Source organism: Rhyacophila brunnea, unplaced genomic scaffold, assembly GCF_057557595.1.
Source record: "Rhyacophila brunnea isolate RB1 unplaced genomic scaffold, BYU_Rbru_1.0 scaffold_12, whole genome shotgun sequence".
NCBI classification, from domain to species: domain Eukaryota; kingdom Metazoa; phylum Arthropoda; class Insecta; order Trichoptera; family Rhyacophilidae; genus Rhyacophila; species Rhyacophila brunnea.
Window position 1 is genome coordinate 44,416,194 of NW_028232774.1, and position 20,235 is coordinate 44,436,428.

At 32.3% G+C, this 20,235-nt stretch overlaps 1 protein-coding gene across 6 annotated transcripts in view; it reads left to right on the forward strand.

Annotated features, from left to right (window-relative positions):
* The window catches only part of LOC147078201 (uncharacterized), a 73,766-nt gene that overhangs the window by 40,210 nt on the left and 13,321 nt on the right, over window positions 1-20,235 (forward strand). Inside the window, exon 1 of one of the 6 annotated variants that reach the window (XM_085940035.1) lies at window positions 9,955-10,045. The exons of the other annotated variants lie outside the window; for them this stretch is intronic. The gene's annotated coding sequence lies outside the window, so the exon portion shown is untranslated. Of the gene's footprint in view, window positions 1-9,954; window positions 10,046-20,235 lie in introns of those variants that run through there. 6 annotated transcript variants of the gene reach the window in all.

Below are 20,235 nucleotides of genomic sequence, written 5' to 3' on the forward strand. Positions count from 1 at the left end.
AATGTAAATTAGTCCCATAGACTCTTTTTCTTCTTCATATAAATATTTTTACATATTTTCACAATACATGGCGATATACATAGGGACATTTTCAACTAGTTGAAAATGTCCCTCTGAGGCGGACGAAACCGGTCCTTATCTATTTAATAAAAGTGGAATAAGTACTAAAAAAAAAATTATGTTTTAAATTAAAACAACAATACAATATTTATTCCGAATTCCACCGAAAAAAATGTTCTTTTGATTTACACCACCACCGTAGTGGGTGTAGTCGTTCTTTTCGCAGAATGTTGCAGATTTTTGGTATTTTAATATTTAGGTTCCAACATATTAATTGAAAATGGACAAAAAAAGTATTATTGCCTTTAAATTATACACAACCTACTCAATACAACACAGCCTTATATCTCGTTTATCGGTCTTTTGTCTATTGCACTCGGTGTACCTACACCATGGCCCCCACATCCTAAAACGGGCCCTCAGGCTAGGGCAGTGGTCGGCAAACTGCGGCTTTTTGGCCCTTTGAGTGCGGCTCTGCCACAGATGCTCTCTGTCATATTTGACATGGCTACAAAGAAGAAGCAAAGAAAATGGAAGAGGATAACCGTAAATGTAATGTTGAGTAGACCGAGACTTCGCGTTTATTCAAAACTTAAATGGCTTCCCGACCTGTATTTATGTGTCGGGAAAAATTGACGCATTCAAATTTAGAGAGATACTACAACTAAAAACTAGTAATTTTGCGCTAAATATTCTGTCGATGATGCAAGGAAGAAAGCAGCTGAGGAGAAGAGTCAAGAAAAATAAAGTTCTGTATTTAATTAGGTACTGAATAAAATCTTTCAACAATGTTAATATTGCAAGTTTTGTGGTTAGTAAAAAGATTTCCAAGAGAGGAAATCAAGAGTAAATTGAGAAATCGATTTATTGATGAGAACCTGGAATCGTGCTTAAAATTAAATCAACAACATACGAACCTGACTAAGGTACCCAAACTTTACAAGGAGATGCAAGGCCATTATTCACATTGAAATTGTCAGTCATTGTCATGATTCAATTGTATGGATACCTTACTTACAATTTAATTTTTATTAATAAATAAGATCATTATTACGTATGATATTCAGTTTTATTCAGTGTACCTACATATAATTTAATTAGGACTTTAACTAAACTACCTACGTATATAATTTAAGTTTAAGAAATTTGGCTCTCAAAAGAAATCTCAATCGTTGTACTGTTGATATTTGGCTCTATTGACTAATGAGTTTGACGACCACTGGGCTAGGGTATTTGACGGGCCTCCTATCCACCGCCTAGATTAAAGGCAGTGTGAAACACTACATTAACGTTTTTCAAATTGTGTTTTAGTTCAAATTGAGGGTACTTATGCAGTGAATTATTGGCAATTTTCAGTACGTCATCTACTTTAATAATGGAGCTGTCGACACATAATAATCAGAAAATATATTGGACATTTATATAAATTAAAATTTTCATAGTCATGAAGTATAATAGCGCCGCAGGCGACTTTTTTTACTATTAAAGCTAATTTATGATATGTGTTTATCTCACTTATCTGGTCAACCCGACACGCCGGGCCCCCCACAGCCCGGGCCCCCAGGCTAGACCTGTCAACCCTCCCCAGCCATGACCTATACCACTCCGGAATTCGGGTGGACACCGAGAATTTCATTAGGGAACGGGTTTCTAAAAAAACCTGACATTAGTGTTTCGAAATTTTTGTATTAGAAATTAAAATCTAAGAAATATTACTAAAAAGGGTGCTGGAGAATTACAAATCATTTTTTGCCGTGTTGTTTGTCTAAGCCCAAGGTATAGTTTATTGGCTTTCGATTTCAATATGTAAAATCATTCTGATGATTTTCATATTTTGGGGGGGGCCAAGGCCCCCTGGCCCCCCCCTGGGTGCGCTACTGCAAGCCAACATTCGATCCGATTTCTATTGAAATCAATAATTCGTTCACTTAGTTTACCAAGAATATTAAAGTATACAAATCAAATAGCTACGTGAGAATTTATGTTTAAGACTTATGAACATATTCACGCCATACACGGATATAATATAAAACCACACAAATTAGTATAAAATCGATTATCCAGAGTAGTTCCGGTGCAAAATGGTAATTTCCAGAATAATATTAGCATATCCAGCGAATAAACCAGATTGTATAAATACAGGGAAAACTTCTCTGAAAGTAGGTATGATTGTATTTGCCTATTATTGATGCATTATATTATATTTCAATCTACAAATAGCAAATAATAATAAATACGAGTAGCAATATGGCAAAAATTATTAACGCCTTTCCATGTCTCATAAATGACTTTTACATATTAGATAGGTATATTATATCAAAACGGTGAAAAAACCTTTCTCAGAGATAATGTCGTTTGAAAATGATTGACTTCAATTGAAAGACCTTGAGTTTTTAGATAAATGATTTTTTTATTTAATCTAAATAGTAGAATTTACACTCAAAGAAATTGTAGGTATCATCAAATCAAGAATCAACCTAGCTATTTCCATATATATTTAGAATAATAATTAATCCCAGAAAGGGTTATACGATCTTTTGATACATTCATGAATTTTTTGACATCGAATGGCATCATTAACTTGATTTTTTTAGTTGTGCCTAGAGTTGGGTATTTCCCGAGAAAATCTCAATCTCGAGATTCGGGATTTCCCGAAATGATGAAATTTTCAATTCTCGAGATTCGGGATTGCCAGAAAAAAATTCTCGAGATATCGGAAAATTTAAAAAAAAACCTGTAACATTACTTATTAAAATATAATTTCAAAAAACACAGACTGTCAACCGCTGCGTCTGACAATCGCATACGCTTTTGAGACACAAAAATCCCTGGTGTTGAAAAAATTGCGCTCATTTTGAGTCGACGTTAGCTTAATTGTGTTAAATGCACTGATCAGTCTTTGAACGTTTTGTGTTTTCTGTCCACTTTTTTCATATAAAAAATCGTTTTTTTAATTAATATTTGATAATAAAGAAATCCCGAATCCCGAGAAAAGATTCTCGAGATCCGGGATTTCCCGAAATGTTAAAAAGTTCAATTCTCGAGATTCGGGATGGAAAATCTCGAAAATTTCTCGAGAATTCCCTTCGGGAAATTCCCGAAACTCAACTCTAGTTGTGCCCGTATATAACTATGATATCGAATCTATAAAATATTCGTAGAGTAATAAATGGTGTGTTTATAATTATTTTACATATATTTTATATATATTAACAAAGTAAACAGTTTTAATTATACTAATTGTGAGTTTGTACAATACGCGATGCTAATTATACATATAAGTTAATATTACTGCCTTCGTTTAACGTCTAATTAATCAGGTATTATAAATTAATTATTAACATTTCAACTTCATATGACTGTCAAATTATAAATATACTGTCCTTACTTGTTTGCGACTAAACAATCGACGAAATAATTATTACAGTTATAGTTAAGTGAAACAATTAGTTATTAAACTTTCTTTTAACGTTTTGTGACAGTCGAGCGACTAACGTTTCGATTCGGTTTGCGGTTTAACGGATAAAATTATTTAATTTGACATTAATGGTTAGGAAAACGTTTTATTGCCATCGCTTAAGAAAACTTTTTCTATTATTTAGACATACAAATGATGCGAATCTCAATGTATAACATAAGCACGTATAACATCAAAATTTTGATTAGTTTTATAACCATCATTTTTATTATCGTTCATCGCCTGTCTTAATCTTTACACTCAATTTTGGGTCAATTTAACTAAACATTTTTTTACTCTTTCTATGTTCACGTATTTTACGTATGTAGGCACAGATACCTATATTGTATTAAGTTCTTTAGCTTATAATACATATTATGTATTCAAAATGCAGAATGTATACATTAACCGATATATTTATAGTTGAAGTATCTAATAGTAACACAATTATTATTATATAATATAGGTACTAATTATAAGTACCTAAATTGGAATAAAAATCTTTGTATAATAGTTATTTAAAGTAATTGTGGTCTAATCCTCATAACTTGAAAGAAATACTATTAGACATATTTATGTGTATAGTGAACAGAACGCATTTTGCATATTCAAATCCACGCGAATTCGAATTCCGTGGTTGCATTAGTAGCATTAGGTTATCGAGATGGTGGTTTTTCAATTTGTAGGTGTAGCATATACGTTCAACAAATTGCCAATAACCATTCTTCATAATATTAAGTCTGTTAAGATTTACCAACTTTATTACTTATACTTTACTTCAACATTTTTTTATGTAACGCAGTTAGCATTAAAGGTACTTGGTAGATTTCATTTTAGATACAATGTATATAAATATATTTCACAATATATATTTCACTACAAACTATCAGTGGTGGCGGACCTATGGCACGCGAGTTGGTTTTCCATGGCACGCGTTTGAAGAGAAAAAATAACAGGCAAATACTTTTCAAGAATAAGCATTACGTTTAATGTAAAGTAAATATATCATTGCATTGGTCGTTTCTTTGGCTTTATGTGTCAAATATAATACTATCGCACTAACCTCATCAGGCGGCGGGAGATGCCGCGCCCCGAACCACTAGTTTTGATAGATTTACAATGCTTGAGACCACTGTAGCGAGAGATTGCCTCATCTGATCGAAGCAATTCTGGTGTCAATATTTGTGGACAAAAAAATAAAACTAAATAGTACATCAACAAACCATTCAATTTCTACCCACGGAAAATAGCTAGACGAAATAAGAAACAAAAACTTGGTGTAATTCTGGCAGACAATTTCAAAATTGGTAGACCGAAATGTATGGTGTAATTGAGAAAAGTGATAGGGTAAGAGGTACAATGATGGGCCAGTTAAGCGAATGGATTGCTTTGATCGGTCAACACAAGCTTATTAATGCGGTTTTATTGAAATGCAATTTTTTTTCGTGTTTACAAAGCATGTATATTGATATATATGTGTACATATTTTATAATACCAAACATGGTTATTACAAAAAATATAAATGAAAAAAATCGCAAAAAGTACAGTGATGGGCCACGCTCAGATAGTGATCGGCCACTTTCCAGACAGTGATGGGCCACCCGTCTTTTTCTGCATAAATTAAACAACTAAGGCTTACTTTTCAATAAAATATTGAATCAAAGTGTCTAATCTTATGATATAATCAACAAACATACTCCTTTATCTCACCGTTGATGTAATAAAAGAGGATAGAGTGACAGAGAGTGTATTCTAAGGTCTTAGAAAATTATCGACCTATCTGTTGAATACTTCATCACCTGAGTCACTAAATAAAACATCAATCTCAATTGGGACATGGACCTGCTGAGATTTTGGAACGCAATTTGAATGGAAGCTATCTTTATATACTGAACATTCTAATTTAATAAGATGTTTTATTATTATTTCACAAATCGCACAACGATTTTGGCCGCCATTTTTTAAACTTTATTATTTTTGATTGCCTCTACTTTCAATTGCCTCATTAAAATGTGTGGTTTTTGCCTTTATTCTTTTTATCTTCCTCTGCACTTTTCTTGTTTTCCATTTTTTGATCTTAAATATCTCTATATTTTTGCAAAGTGATGGCGAATGGAACTCTTTGTTAAACATGTTTATCGTTTATTTTTGGTATCTGAGGCCATGATAATGTTTGAATTAGAACTGTAGATATATTAACCATATGTTCATTTATTTCTTCCATGCGTTCAGTATCTATTTCCATGTTGCATTCTCTGACGGCACTGACACGTTAGATACATTTAATTGGGTTATATTTTCTATGCTCTTGCTGTTGTCAGATAATGACTTAATTTGATTAAGTTTTTCCGCAATCGGTAGGTATGGTACAAAAATGTTTTATCTGTTTACGTCAGCTAGTATTTTGAATATTTTTAAGCTTCTCTTCTGTTTAATTGCCCACTACATTCGTTAAATCTTTAAGGAAGAAAACAGCATTTTGCGATATTTTGCAGCTTTAACTGGAGGGAAAACAGTTATATCTATAGGCTGAAGAATCCTAGATGCATTAGGATTATAGTGCTATAAGATTTATTTCAAATACAATTTTAGACAAAGCTCACTAACTTGGTAGATAAGATGTGACTTATGCCTTTCGATAAATAATATAGGAAACTCTATTCACAGAGTAACCAGATTTGGATAGAAAATATTTCCAATGTATTGTGTATGGTGGCACTCCGATTTTTTTTTTTGCAACTTCACATAGTGATCCCCCATTTTTATAAAAGTATGCAACAGCATCATCTATAGTTTAACATCATATTTAAACTTAAATTATTCAGTATTTTGATATTCTGAAAGAAATGGGAAGTTAAATGTTTCTAAATACAGTGATCGGCCAGTACAAATTCAGTGATCGGCCACGTGGCCAACGACTGTCTAAAATTAAAATAACATAAAAATAAAAACGGCAGGTACCATAGTGCATTATAAATATTGTATTCAGCATAAAAAAGTTAACTAAAAGTAAAAAACCATTTTTTCAGTCATGGGCCAGCCCGGCCCATCATACAACTGCTACATATATTTAGTGCAGTAAACGGCCACCCAGCTAGATGTGTCATTTTAATTTAAAATAGTCGTAGACTTAACATAATTATATGTTTGAATATCCAGCATAACGATTATTAAATAAAAAGTATAATTAGTAATATAGTTAAAGAGATCTTACCTTCCAAAGTATGTTATTTCCTTAACAAAAAGTTAAGCAATTGTCTGACAAAATGCAAAACGTGTGACTTGGTATACAAAATGGTCACTTATAGGGTCAGTCCTGCTACCTATACAGGAAATAATGTGCTAGAACCGAAGTATATGATGTTGTGAGTCACATATAGGAACAAATACCCATAACTTAGGTTTTTAAATACCTATTTTTTGTGTTTTACTGCTGAGTGGCCCATCACTGGAGGGTGGCCCACGATTGTACCTCTTACCCTAAATCTATACATATGTGTGATATGTTCTGTGACTGATATCTAGACTATCATCATTTTTAAATAGGATTCTTAAAAACTATTTTTCCCCTGAAAAACTTTTCGGCACGTCAGACAGTTGATAAATAATATTTGGGAAATTTTGGCACGCCTACGTAAAAAGATTCGCCAACACTAAACTACATTATTATATTTTTTAATATCTTCTATTTAACTAAATCTGTCAACCTCGATTGGTTTTTGGGGAAAGAAGGAGGAAGGGCAGCCCAGAAACCAGTGTACAGGGTACTTAATATAAATTATACATATTAGATTATTCAACCCATTGGTTTATTACTCGATGGTTATTGTTGAAGTGACACATATACTAATAAACAACTTATTATATTATAGCATACGGTACAATAATAATCTTGTCACGCAAAGATGCTGCAGAATAAGCGATAAATAATTGATAAAGCAAATTGTATGAAGGTACGTGGCTAAAAAAATATTATTACCTGCTTACTATCATTAGATGCACTTATACATTCTCGCCTCCTTCTCTTGTGCTTGTAACAAAAACATCAACGTCTTCGTGTATGTGTTGCATTCTTATGCCCCGGTTCTCCCGGAGGCATCTAACGTGTTTGATCCCTTGTCGACATTTTAACATTTCAAATCGTGAATACATAGTATTATTACATTCCATTTTGTTGGGGGTTTCAGGAAACAAGTCAAACTGATCGCATTGATAAGTAAACTATACGTTGGTGTTATTTTTTTTATGCACAGAACAATAATATTTCGTGTAAGCCGATTGCATGTCGACATTGAACTTTCATAATAATGTAGGTACGAACGGTTATTTTGTGTAGTTGTGTTGCTAAATAAAACTTTTGCAGTTGCACGATATAATATTATGAAGGTCGATGTTGAAACGCGAACTACCTAAATACCTACATGTAAATGTTTTTTTCTGTAGGGATGTTCGATTCTCACAAAAAGATCGATTCGATTCAAGTGGGTATTAAAATTGATTTTACAAAAAAACCGAAAGCAAAACATCGTTTATTTTTAAATTACCAATAACCATATAAATCATTATTCATATAAAATAAGCTCCTTAAATTATTTAATCATAATATATCGTGTAAAGGCTCATTTAGACGAGTCACTGCTGATGATTATCCGCAGTGAATTGAATGCAAGCGTTCATTTTTTGTTTACACGTGTCACTAAATTCATCCAAAATGGCGTCAAGTGAAATTACGCTGCAGGATGGAATTCAACCAATTTGTGATTGTTTGTTATATGAATGCAGAAATTTCATCGAGAGAAAGAGGAATAGGAAAAAGAAACTTTGGTGGATAAAACCATAGACTAATATACCTAGTATTATACATGACGTCTAATGCGACGTAATATCATGGGTATATTATGACAGTTCTCAGGGCGCAGTGCGCATGTGCAGAACTTTTGGAATCATCCGCAGTGAACACAAAATGATCGAAAAGTAGAACAAGTTGAACTTCATTCACTTTTGATTCTGGGTGATCAATTTCGATGATTCGTTGATGAATGTGCGTTTACACGGGTCACTGGGGATGATTCCTTCGCGATGATCGTCAAAAATGAATCATGTAAACGGGACTTAATATAATATTATGTCAATTCTGTGTAGGTACAACAACATTTAATAATAATAATACAATGTCAAAATACCAATTCATAGCATATACAGTACCAAGGGAAATCGCTAAAAATGCATGTTTAATAGAAATTTAGCGTTTATTAAAATTCTCTAATAATATGATAAAATTGTATCTATGTTTGAGGCAAAAAGGAAAACAAGTTTAATCCCAGGTTTCTAATTTAGTTTCATCTTTGATTGCGTTACTTACTATTGAAGATTTTTACCAGAACTTGGTCTTAACTAATTACATTACCCGATAATATTATTGTAATAAATCAATTTTAATTAAACAGTGTCGTGTCCATATCTACTGCCGCATCATGCCCTATAAGTATATCCATGGGAGATGTCTCTTCCATCAACCTTGTCAGTCTTAAACATGATATAGCTTTATAGCAGGTATTTATCTGCTACTTGTAATTAAGTATATTGAATATCTTGTTTTTATTATGTCTATATGTTTCCAACAATCTTTTCTAATTTTAACTGGAACCTCGTCTGTCCATAGAGTGATATTGGTACGATATATTATCGGTAGGTATATGGAATACCCATTTGTTAAACTTTACCTCCTTCGAATGCGTATAAAATTGAATTAATCAGGACCAACACCTATACAAAGAAAAATATATAAAGATAATATGTGCAGATTACTATTATATTTCATAATGAAAAACATCTTAGGAATATTTTATTAAAGTTAAAGAAATCAACTAGAATATTAATTTTAAGCTACCCTATGGATGCATATATTTGCAGTTTGTAGTTATTTTGATACCCAAGTTTATGTTTATAAGGATATACATTATCTATGAAATGAAGAGCCGTTTTGATTAAGTTATATTATAATGTGGTCGCTATGTTGAACAGAATTATATACGTTAATATCTAAAAACAGCTGTGATTAAAAAGGTTCTGAAGATTATTGCCACATATTTTTAAGGGTGAAATTTTCCATTTCTAAGGTTTTTGGTACGATATCATTATAATACTCCGACGTCATTAAGTATTTTTCATAAAATTCAATCTGATCTAGTAGGAAATACTCAACTAATATTCTCTGCGGTGGACGCCTAATTACATAATACAGGTAATTGGTTCTAGAAATATACGTATAATTCTTTATTATGGTAACACGATAAGATAATTTTAATTAAAACTAAAATTAACGTAACAGGCTACATGTTGGTAAACATTCATACATATATACACACCTGTCCAAATATACCAATATTATATGGGTAGGTACCTGTCAATATAAAATAAGTAACATAAATAAGATCAGTATAATATATAGTACGAGTACGATGAGTTGTGGTTGTTATAAAAATAGTGACGAGAAATTACGTGTTATTTAAAAACATTAAAATAAGGTGAGTGGACAATGTAGAAATGATGAGTACAATATACCTAAGTACTATAATAATAATATTATATTATACTAGTATATACATAAATATTTATTTTTCGACCATGTCCGATCCTAATAATATCATATGGCCTCGCCTCTACAGAGTGAAGGTTTGTATTAACAGATTTTAAAACTTGAATAATTACGTAAACAATTATTATGTTTATGTTGTTCATTTAGCTTGATAATCCACATTTAAGTACCTCTTTGCATACCTATAGTTTGTGAATTAGTCGACTTGTTATGCTTTTATATTTCAGAATCTATGATATTTTCTACGGACGATTTATTTTTAATTTTTGAACTATTCGATGACAATTATTAAAAATCGAACTATTATATTTTATATCAAAATACAATAGATATACATATCTTGCAAATGTAGACCTGGATGTATCATAGGGCTAAAGAATCTAGTAGAGAATAGTTCAGGGGCCTTGAGGAATGAAAATAGGTTATTGTCGAGGTAGTACTTTTTTTCAGATTGCTAAGAATTATATTAATTTAAGGAACATCGATGATTATTATAATGATTATTTTAATCTAAAGAGAGTCTAAAATGTATTTTTTATGTTTTAAATTATTTATCTACTTAAATGTATATAATCTTTCCAATAAAATGCTAGAAACGTAACTATTAGGTAAATTTCGCTCAGGACGCCCTGAGGGGATCTAATTCAATCACTCTACAAATGTTGATGATTGCATCTCTTACTCGTATTATCGTTGAATCTTGGCAATAAATTAATATTACTTCAGTCGCACTAGGTTTATGTATTAACGTCTTGAAACGCAAAAACTTAGTGAGGCTAAAGCGACATTTATTGCCAAATAGTATGGTCAGCTGTTGTCGTGTATAGTTCATAAACCTGGTATATACAGCTCAAAACACATATTATATTATCAGTGGCGGGCTTAGGCACTTAGAGGCCCGAGGCACACACTGATTATTAGGCTCTACACGTAAAAATATAATTAACACCATAAGTTACAACTACCAATGTACCTAATAAAAATATCAAAGTAGGTATCATAATATGGACACCACGCGGTGCCTCCAAGCGTGATGTCCATGTGCTGCAACTAAGGGCGGATATGGCCGAAGAAGAAGAGAATGTATCATATTCCTAGAATCACATCCTGCAAATAAAAATAATGATTATTATTGAAAATGACAATACTGAGTGTTATCATCATCATCATCCTCATCATCAGCCTGAATCTATCCATTGCTGGATGAAGGCCACTCCAAGCTGATTCCACTTCTTTCGGTTCTGTGCATTGCGTTGCCACGAACTTCCGCATCATTTCCATCCATTCCGATCCAGCAGCCTCTAGATCTATCGTGCGGACGTTTTATACCTCTTGGACACCACTGGATGACTAAATTTGTCCAACGATTGTCCCTTTTTCGAGCTATGTATCCAGCCCATCTCCATTTGAGGCTTTTAACGAACTCTATCACATCGCTGTGAATGATGAGTGTAATACATAATAATAACGATTTTTTTGTAGTACAAGTATCTAAGTACGTATATATTTCAGTATATATGTTATAGCGCTCTTTGATGTTAGTTGCAGGGATTTTTTTATGCTTTTGTTATGTTGGCTAATAGTTGTACGACTAGTTTCAACTATTTCGAGGCTCCGTTTTAAATCTTCTACCGAATCGATTGCGTCATCTGCGCTGTACGTAATGATGTAATCTTAAACGGATAATTCTCTGTGTTACCTTAGGATCCATCGTCGATGGTTAGTTTGAATGAATAAAATAATACACTTGACATCAGATGAAATATATTAAATGATTGAGTTATTGTCCATTGGTCCAGCCCAAATGAACGTTAAAACAACTGACATTTCCCAACTGAAAAGCAAGGTGGCAAAAAATATTGTCTATGGATAATGCTGCGCACGGCCATATTATAATACTCGGTATCAAAAACTGCCTAGGACAGCTATTCTTGAATGCGAATTCTGGAGGAGAGCAATACAATGTGGTGTTGGAGTTACAGGAAAAATACGGCTGTTTCTCTCTTCGCGATTATATTATTGCAACGTCGATTTGATTTTCTTTAGGATTCGATGTGGTATTAATACAAATGCAGTAAGTAATTAATATCGGTATAGATTCTTCAAAATTAAGTTAGATATGGCGTATACAAATATCAACATTAGTATAAATAATAGAAAAATATATTTTGATTTTTTTGTGTCAACCCTGGAGACAAATTCGCCGAAATTGGCGGGAAATGGGCAAAAATGGAGCGAATTGAGTTACTCTCGCCCGTTGCGCGCCAAAAGTGACAGTGACATTAGGGAATTTTATTTGCGCGGGCTTTTTCGCTCCACTCACACCGTCGCGTCGTACTTTGCACTTACCTCTTCATTTTGACTCCGTTAACCCATTTCGAGGTAAATATGTCCGTTTCTGTGCTCTAATTTGGGGACTGTAATATGCCAACGGCACAGAAATATTGTACAGGTAAGTAGGTATATTGTGAAACAGGAAAACCAATTTCAACAATATTTTTACTTCAATGAAATTAGTCTGCGTCAGTACCTATACCACAGATTTCATCAACTTTTAGATAAATCGTCAAATGATTATTTTCCGACTGCCTTTCTACAAGGTATGCTTATTTTTCACTCTCTTGAATCTCAGAGGTCTCTTTTGCTCTTGAAACACTTTTGCCTGATATCGCGAGGGATGGTTTCCAATCCCGGTGTCCTAATGAACTTGAATTTACATGCGCCTGTCAATTTACCTACGTGGTCACAGCCATGATTTATTTAGGATCGGAACCGTTTCCTCGTGTCAAGCCTATCAGTCACCATTAGCGAGGGGTACAAGACTAGTCAATGCGCTCCCCAAAGACGTAGACATTTTCGGTGACGTGCTTTGTATTTTGTATTTTGTATTCAAAATTTTATTTTTCTGTATAAAATAGTATGTTTTTTTGTTTTCAAAATTATTTTTTTCTGCATAAAATTGTTCTTAAGTATGTTTTTATTTTTTATTATTATTGTTTTATTTATTCTCGTCTTCTCTCTTGCGAGGGTAATATGTGTTATAATGTAAATCTCATGTTGCGTACGTCTTCAATTTAGATTTGTTATGTCCACAATATTTTGTTTCGTTTAACAAATAAATAAATAAACTTTAATTATTTAAATTTTTACTATCTACTGACAAAATATTAATGCTAATACTATCATACATTTTATATCTCACATCTACATTCATTTCTCATTGACACTGAAATCCAATGTGGATCTCAACCACCTTCAGGAGATGTCTCTACTCCCCTGTGTGTACCGCAAGCTCGCTACCACATTATCTGTATGGATACCGTCTCCTTCGACAGCCTCATATTGCCTTCTGATACATTGAGGAGGAGCATCATTAGTGGTCGAGTGTCTTTTATCCTTGACTCACTCCAATTTTATGTGTAAAACGAATGGAGGAGAGGTCATTATACAACGTGTATAGTCCGTAGTTGTAGTTTTCTAGCCACGTGCTGTCTTCCTTGCATACTTCTCCGAAGACCCTTTTTAATAGCATCCTTTTAAATATATCTAGCTTTCTCACAACTGATGAGGGTTTTAAAAAGCTTTGTTTTACTTTTATCCGAAAAGAGTCTTGATCTCTGTAAACTTTAATATTATTCAAATTCAAGTTTTTTTTTTTACATATAGTGAGCATTACAAATTATTAATTTAATACGTTGACAGCATGACATTTAGAAACCAAGAAATATAATTAAAACCGTATTATATAAAAGTTATTAAACAGTAGAAAAGTGTAAATACCAAAAAAATCTTACTTATATATAAATTAGATACTTACAAGGAAGTACACCGAATGAGCTAAGCGGATCATATTTTAAGTATTTATAAAACAATGCCCACCTATTTATATACATCCTCACGCTGATGAAATATGCCAATATCCGAAGTGATTTAGTTGAACAGAGTTATAGCCCTCCCAATTGGTATTACCAATGGCAGGTTAGTTCTGCACCTTGGGAGAACAAACAACTGATGCTCCCGATTTTTAAACACCTACTATATAGGTATTGACAGAGTATTTTTTTTCACCGACTTCTTGGCTGATATCTAAGATATAATCAGAACTCATCGAATCTCAGTAAAACACGTAGATAGTAGATCATTTGGTGTATTTGCTTGTATTTTATGTTAGCCTGTTGAATTTTCAAGATATAATGGAACGGTAAATTAGATTATATAATTCATCAGCAAACTATCGTAAGATATTGTTAGTCTCAAATAACTCTAAAGACAGATCATGCTGAAATAATTTCAGACGATAAGAACACTCTAAATAGTCTAAATTAGGACTAAATGTATTCAACATACATCATTCTGAAAACAATCATGAGAAAATATAGCTAATAGAAAAAAATCTTTTTCGAAAAAAGTAAGACACTCGGCAGGGTCGAACCTTCGTCTCTTGGATTTCGCGCCCTGTGCATTACCACTATGCTACGATTTCCATGCTTAATTGCGACAAACTTTAACTATTGGCCTTTAATACCTGCTCATAAGCGCTCTCCAAATTTTTAGTTACGGTAGACGATCGATTTTTGTATTCTAAATTAAAGTATTTAAGTATTACTTTTAATTACTAACTGACGTCACGGATCACTCCAATATTTTCTGTTGTAACTTACTTAAACATGCTAATAATTTTAAATAACTATTTCACTTATTCAACGAATAATTCACAAGATCTAAGTACGTACCATTCTAATTATTGAACATAAGTATATAATTCTGAAAACACTCATGAGAAAATATAGCCATTAGAAAAAATCTTTTTCGAAAAAAGTAAGACACTGAGCCTGAAACCTGAGCAGGTTCGATTCCTGCCGAGTGTCTGTCTTACTTGTTTCGAAAATGATTTTTCTATTGGCTATGTTTTCTCACGAGTGTTTTCAGAATTATGTATGTTCAATAATAAGAATGGGATATTCTTGAATCTTGTGAATTATTGGTTGAATAAAAGAAATAGTTATTTAAGACTAAATGTATACCTAAGACTCTTAGAGCAGCTATTTCCAAGCAGAGAGGCGCGAAAAGTTTAACACAATTAATGTAGCCACAGGTTTGCAGTTTGCAAATGCGTGATTCATAAAACGGCTGCTACTTATAAACTACACAAAAAATATGTCATATTAAAGGTTGATTGCAAACCTGTCTGAAAATATGGAGACTAATTTTATAATACCTATTACTTCAATACTATTGTGAAGCGCGCTGGCTATCTCTCAAAAAAATGAAATAAAAGGGTCAAATCATAATGTTGAAATTTGAGGCAAATTTGTTTAGAAACGATAATTTTGTTGTTAAACTTGTCTATTTGGTTGAAGTTTTAAAAAAACTGACTGAATAAATCAATGCAACGACCACTAATGCATTCACTGATTTTAAAAGACAAAATAAAGACATTCATAAAAAATTGGAGCTTTGGAAATCAAAATTACAAAAAAATAAGTTTGCCATGTCTCCACTTTTAAATGATTTCTACGCCAGACACAAAAATCTATTTCCTAAGTTCTTGGTTAGTTTGCTAATGCACTTTTCACATTATTTTATTTCGTTAGTAAAAAAAATCGGCTGCGGCGCTGCTTGGTTTCAGGACTATTAAATATTTTAAATATATGGCTGAAATATCCTGGCCTAGGGGGCCGCTTAAGGATGTGGGGCCCATGATAAAAATCCATTTGTCAAAGAACGATGATAAATTATTTGGATTGACTACTGTTGAAATGATTTATTCTAATAAACAAGCACATTCGTCGCATGAAATTTTTTTTTTTAAAAGTGGTAAAACCTTGTAATTTAAATATTTTTTTTTCATTTTTGTATTAGTACATTGTTGACTATTTAAAAAGATGTCAGTATTATTAAGTGAAATAAAGGGGGGGGGAGGCGCGAAGATTAGATTTTTTAAAAGGGAGGCGTAGTAACATAAAGTTTGGAAACCACTGCCTTAGAGAAAGAGACCGATATTTAGACCATAGAGATAATGACTACATACACTCTAGCTAGAGGAAAATTGGAGCCGCATGAAAAATGTCTGGTATACTTGAGAAAATATTGATACACACGAATCAGTAGTTATCTTGGAATCAGTAGTTATCTTAGTACCGTGGACAAGAAAAAACATATTGGGACATGAGATGCTCATAGATAACTAGACATCCCTTTGCCATTTAAAAAAAATATATTCCTTGAAAAACGTCCTACATAACATATTATATTATTGTATATAGGAGCGCTTTATTTATATCACGTACCTCTTTAATTCTATTTTTAGTAAGGAGTGTCCGGTCATTGCCCAATGCAAAATACTTTTGGTAAATAATTCGCGAAAATTTGCATTGATGACATGCATAAGTAAAACAATATGACACAAACAGTAAACATAAACAAGCGACGGCTATTTAAAGTCTCAAAAAATGCGAAAATACCACTATCAGTTGTCACTGTTGTCACATGCCTCGTGAAAAAACGTGCGATTATTATTATTGTACTGCGTCGAACTGTTTGTAGTCCCGATTTATTTCACAACATGTATTTTTCAGACAGCTTGCCAAAAAACTAAAACATACAAGACGTATAAATTCACCCTCTGAAGGCGGCTAACTCTTTGTCAGATTATTATTAAATGTATTCACCAGCTTTGATGGTGTCCAGCACACGTTGCGACGTGTTGTTATACCAACTCTATCAACATGGCATGTCGTCTTGAACTATATCCCCAATTCCCAAAAAACAAATTCGTCAATCCACAAAAACTTTTGAATGAACTAAGTATGACGTATTAATTAAATTTGCAAAAATAAATATTTCTTTGGTATCAAGCAGCATTTAGATACGTGTACATGGGCCCTACGACATTCGGTACCCCAACCCCCAACGTAATAATATGTTAGCACATGCACCTAAGAATTATTATTTTTTTGTTGTTTTATCCTATTAAAGGCTTTTCATACTAAGCGACTTATAATCGAATATTGTAATAATATTATTAATTGATGAGAATATAATTATATAAATTTCCTTTGTGTACTTCCAAATCCTAATAGTATTTTTACAGTATTTTAATATGTTTATTCCGTATAAGAGAATCCAACACTCACGATCTTCTAATATTTTTTATGGTATTAACTGTCAACTCCTCGTGGAAATTCATTGTATTTAAATAAAACGAAAATTTCTCATACTAAATCCACTTTAATTAAATATAACTAGATCGTTTCTTTAACAATAAAATTAGTATTATGGTTTTTAATTATTATATTATTAATATTAAATTTTCAAAACTTTTCAAAATTTTTTAAAACATATCAATTACCAAAGATTGTAATAATATATATTTTGTTTTATTTGTGAATGTTTTTGTCTCTTTTAAAATTGATCAATATAAATGTATGTTTGTTGTATATAATTTACTAGTCGAAAATGTCCTTCAGAGGCGACGTAGTTATATTTAATAAAAGTGGAATTGGTTCGATAAAATTGTATTTTAGGCCTGACAGCGCTATAGCCTAGGGGGGCCGGGCTCAGAAGGGGCTCGGTGTGGCGAGTCGACAAGATTTGCTTTAATAGCAAAAAATTCGCCTGCGGCGTTATTTTCCTTCAATGATGTTATTATTTAAGATTATGTGGTTGTACGATACAATGCTTAATTGTGTATTGATACTCGACAACTCCATAATTCCAATGGATTAAAATATATAAAAAAGCACTAAATATAGGTATACATTCATTTTACCGCGTACACTATTTGGAAAACGCTACTGTAGAGCATCACACTGTATTTATCCTTAGCGATAGGTAGGGGGGCCCGCTTCAGGATGTGAGGCCCATGATATCGATTTAGTGTATAAGCAATAAGCAACTATGATCTGTGCCAGTTTTATATTCACCTTATGCGAATGGTGGTACATACATAATTTATTTTTCCATCTTTACTAATTCTATAAATTGATATATAAAATTTAATTGTTCAACACTATATTGGTGTTGTCTCTATGGTGGAGATTAAACGATTTGTTTGAATCACTGAAAATCCGCTAAGTTTTCTATTAAAAATGCATTCCTGAAAGGTTAAGCTGTAAGCTGAAAATTTCGTATACTTTGGCCAAGATTTCTTTTTTATCTGGAAACATTATATTTAACTCAGCTAAATGGGTCGGCAATCTAATCAAAAGGAAAAGTGCTCTGCGGACATTGTGGAAAGAATAATATTATCGTGAGCACGTGATGCCAATAATTATATATTTTTATATATAAAACGCCTTTCTTTTCCACCTCTTTCTCCATGTTGCGAACATTTATTCAATCCTATTTTTAGAATGTTTAGAATATAGATTTTCAATTGAAGTGACATGTAGAATTTATATTTGTTGTGTTTTTTTCTATTTCTTCATACTTGTAAGTTATTTTCTTTTTTATTTATCTGCCTTTCTTTCGACCATGTTCAATACTAATAGGATCATATGGGCCTCCACAGAGTGGAGGTTTGTATTAACAGATTTTGTTTTTACAAGAAATGGATGTCAGCCACTTGATCAACCTATTAGGTCCATACTCTGACTCATACACAAATTGAAAAACAATATTTGTACTTGCCAGACCAAGGATTCGAACCTGAGACCCACGACGGTATAGGTCGACGCTTAAGCCGCGCAGCATTGCATTTAATTCTTGTATACATAATCGTAACTTCATTAGTCTGATTACTTATCGGTTGTGTATTTGTATTATTTATTTGATAATATTTTATTTTATACAAGGTAGGAATGTGCTGTAAAAGTAATTTGTCGAGATGCATAAAAATTGTTCAATATAATTAGGGATTCCAATCCCGGGATCCCGAATCCCGAGATCCCGGGATCCCGAGCTATTTTCGATACCTATGAATCCCGGGATTGATAAACATAATCCCGGGATTTCGGGATTGATTTTTTTATCAATTTTTATGGAAAATAAAATAAAAGCGAAAATATAAAAAATACTTTTAATAAAAAATAGCTAGGTACATTAGAAATAAACTGAGTTTGAATGAAGTTTGATTTATACCCATGTGTAGGTTGCCGATTCATTTTATTTTTTCACATGAATTATTAAAAATGGAAAGATTGGAAAAAATACAATGCTTCGCACTTTTCACAAAGTAATTCCACCATGATATCATATGTTTTACGGCAGTTTAATATTTGTCTGACTTATTAGATTTATGAAGCGGAGAGGCCATAAGTACGCCATGATTATTTTGCTTTACTATTTTAAATCTCGCTAATCCATTCATTAAGTCTTTACTATCAGAAACAGCAATCTCCTATTAAATTCATTATTATTATATAAATTACAATATTATTTACTTCGTTAAACTTCTGTATTTTCAAGATTGAACGTATACAATATTAACAATAAATGTCTTAAATAGTATAAATTATACTAGATTTATTTTTGACCGATTTTATCAATGTTATTTGTAAATATAAAAAATTTATATTAACAATGGAAAAAATGCCAATCCCGGGACCAGTCCCGGGATCCCGGGATTGTCAAATTATAATCCCGAAATCCCGGGATCAGAATTTTGGCTCGGGATTGGATTCCCTAAATATAATAATATAATACGAGTATAATGTCTATAAAATTCCTGTTAAAATATCTAAATCAGAAATTCTCAACGCGTGTATGCGGTCGCCAAATTACGCGCATGGGCTATTTAAATGCACCCGATAAAATATAGTAAAAAATAAAAAATATAAATCTCGTGGTCGTATTATATAATTATGTTATTTTACAACCATTCTCAAAATCGTTGTTCTGTTCAAACGAGTATTTCCATCACAGATTTTATTAGAAATCAGCAAGGCAACTCAATTTATTATTGTACTATCAACAAAATTCTTTGAAGCCTAATGCGTTTTTTTCAGAGCAGATTTCTTTACACTTTTTGATTCTATTGTTTTTTTTTAACAAATAAATTGTACTTTCAACATGGATTGGGAAGAACGCAAGAATAAATAGAAAAAATGTTGATATTAGGTATATTATATTATTCTTTTCCCTGTTAAAAACTGGAAAAATATTATTGAAATTAATTTT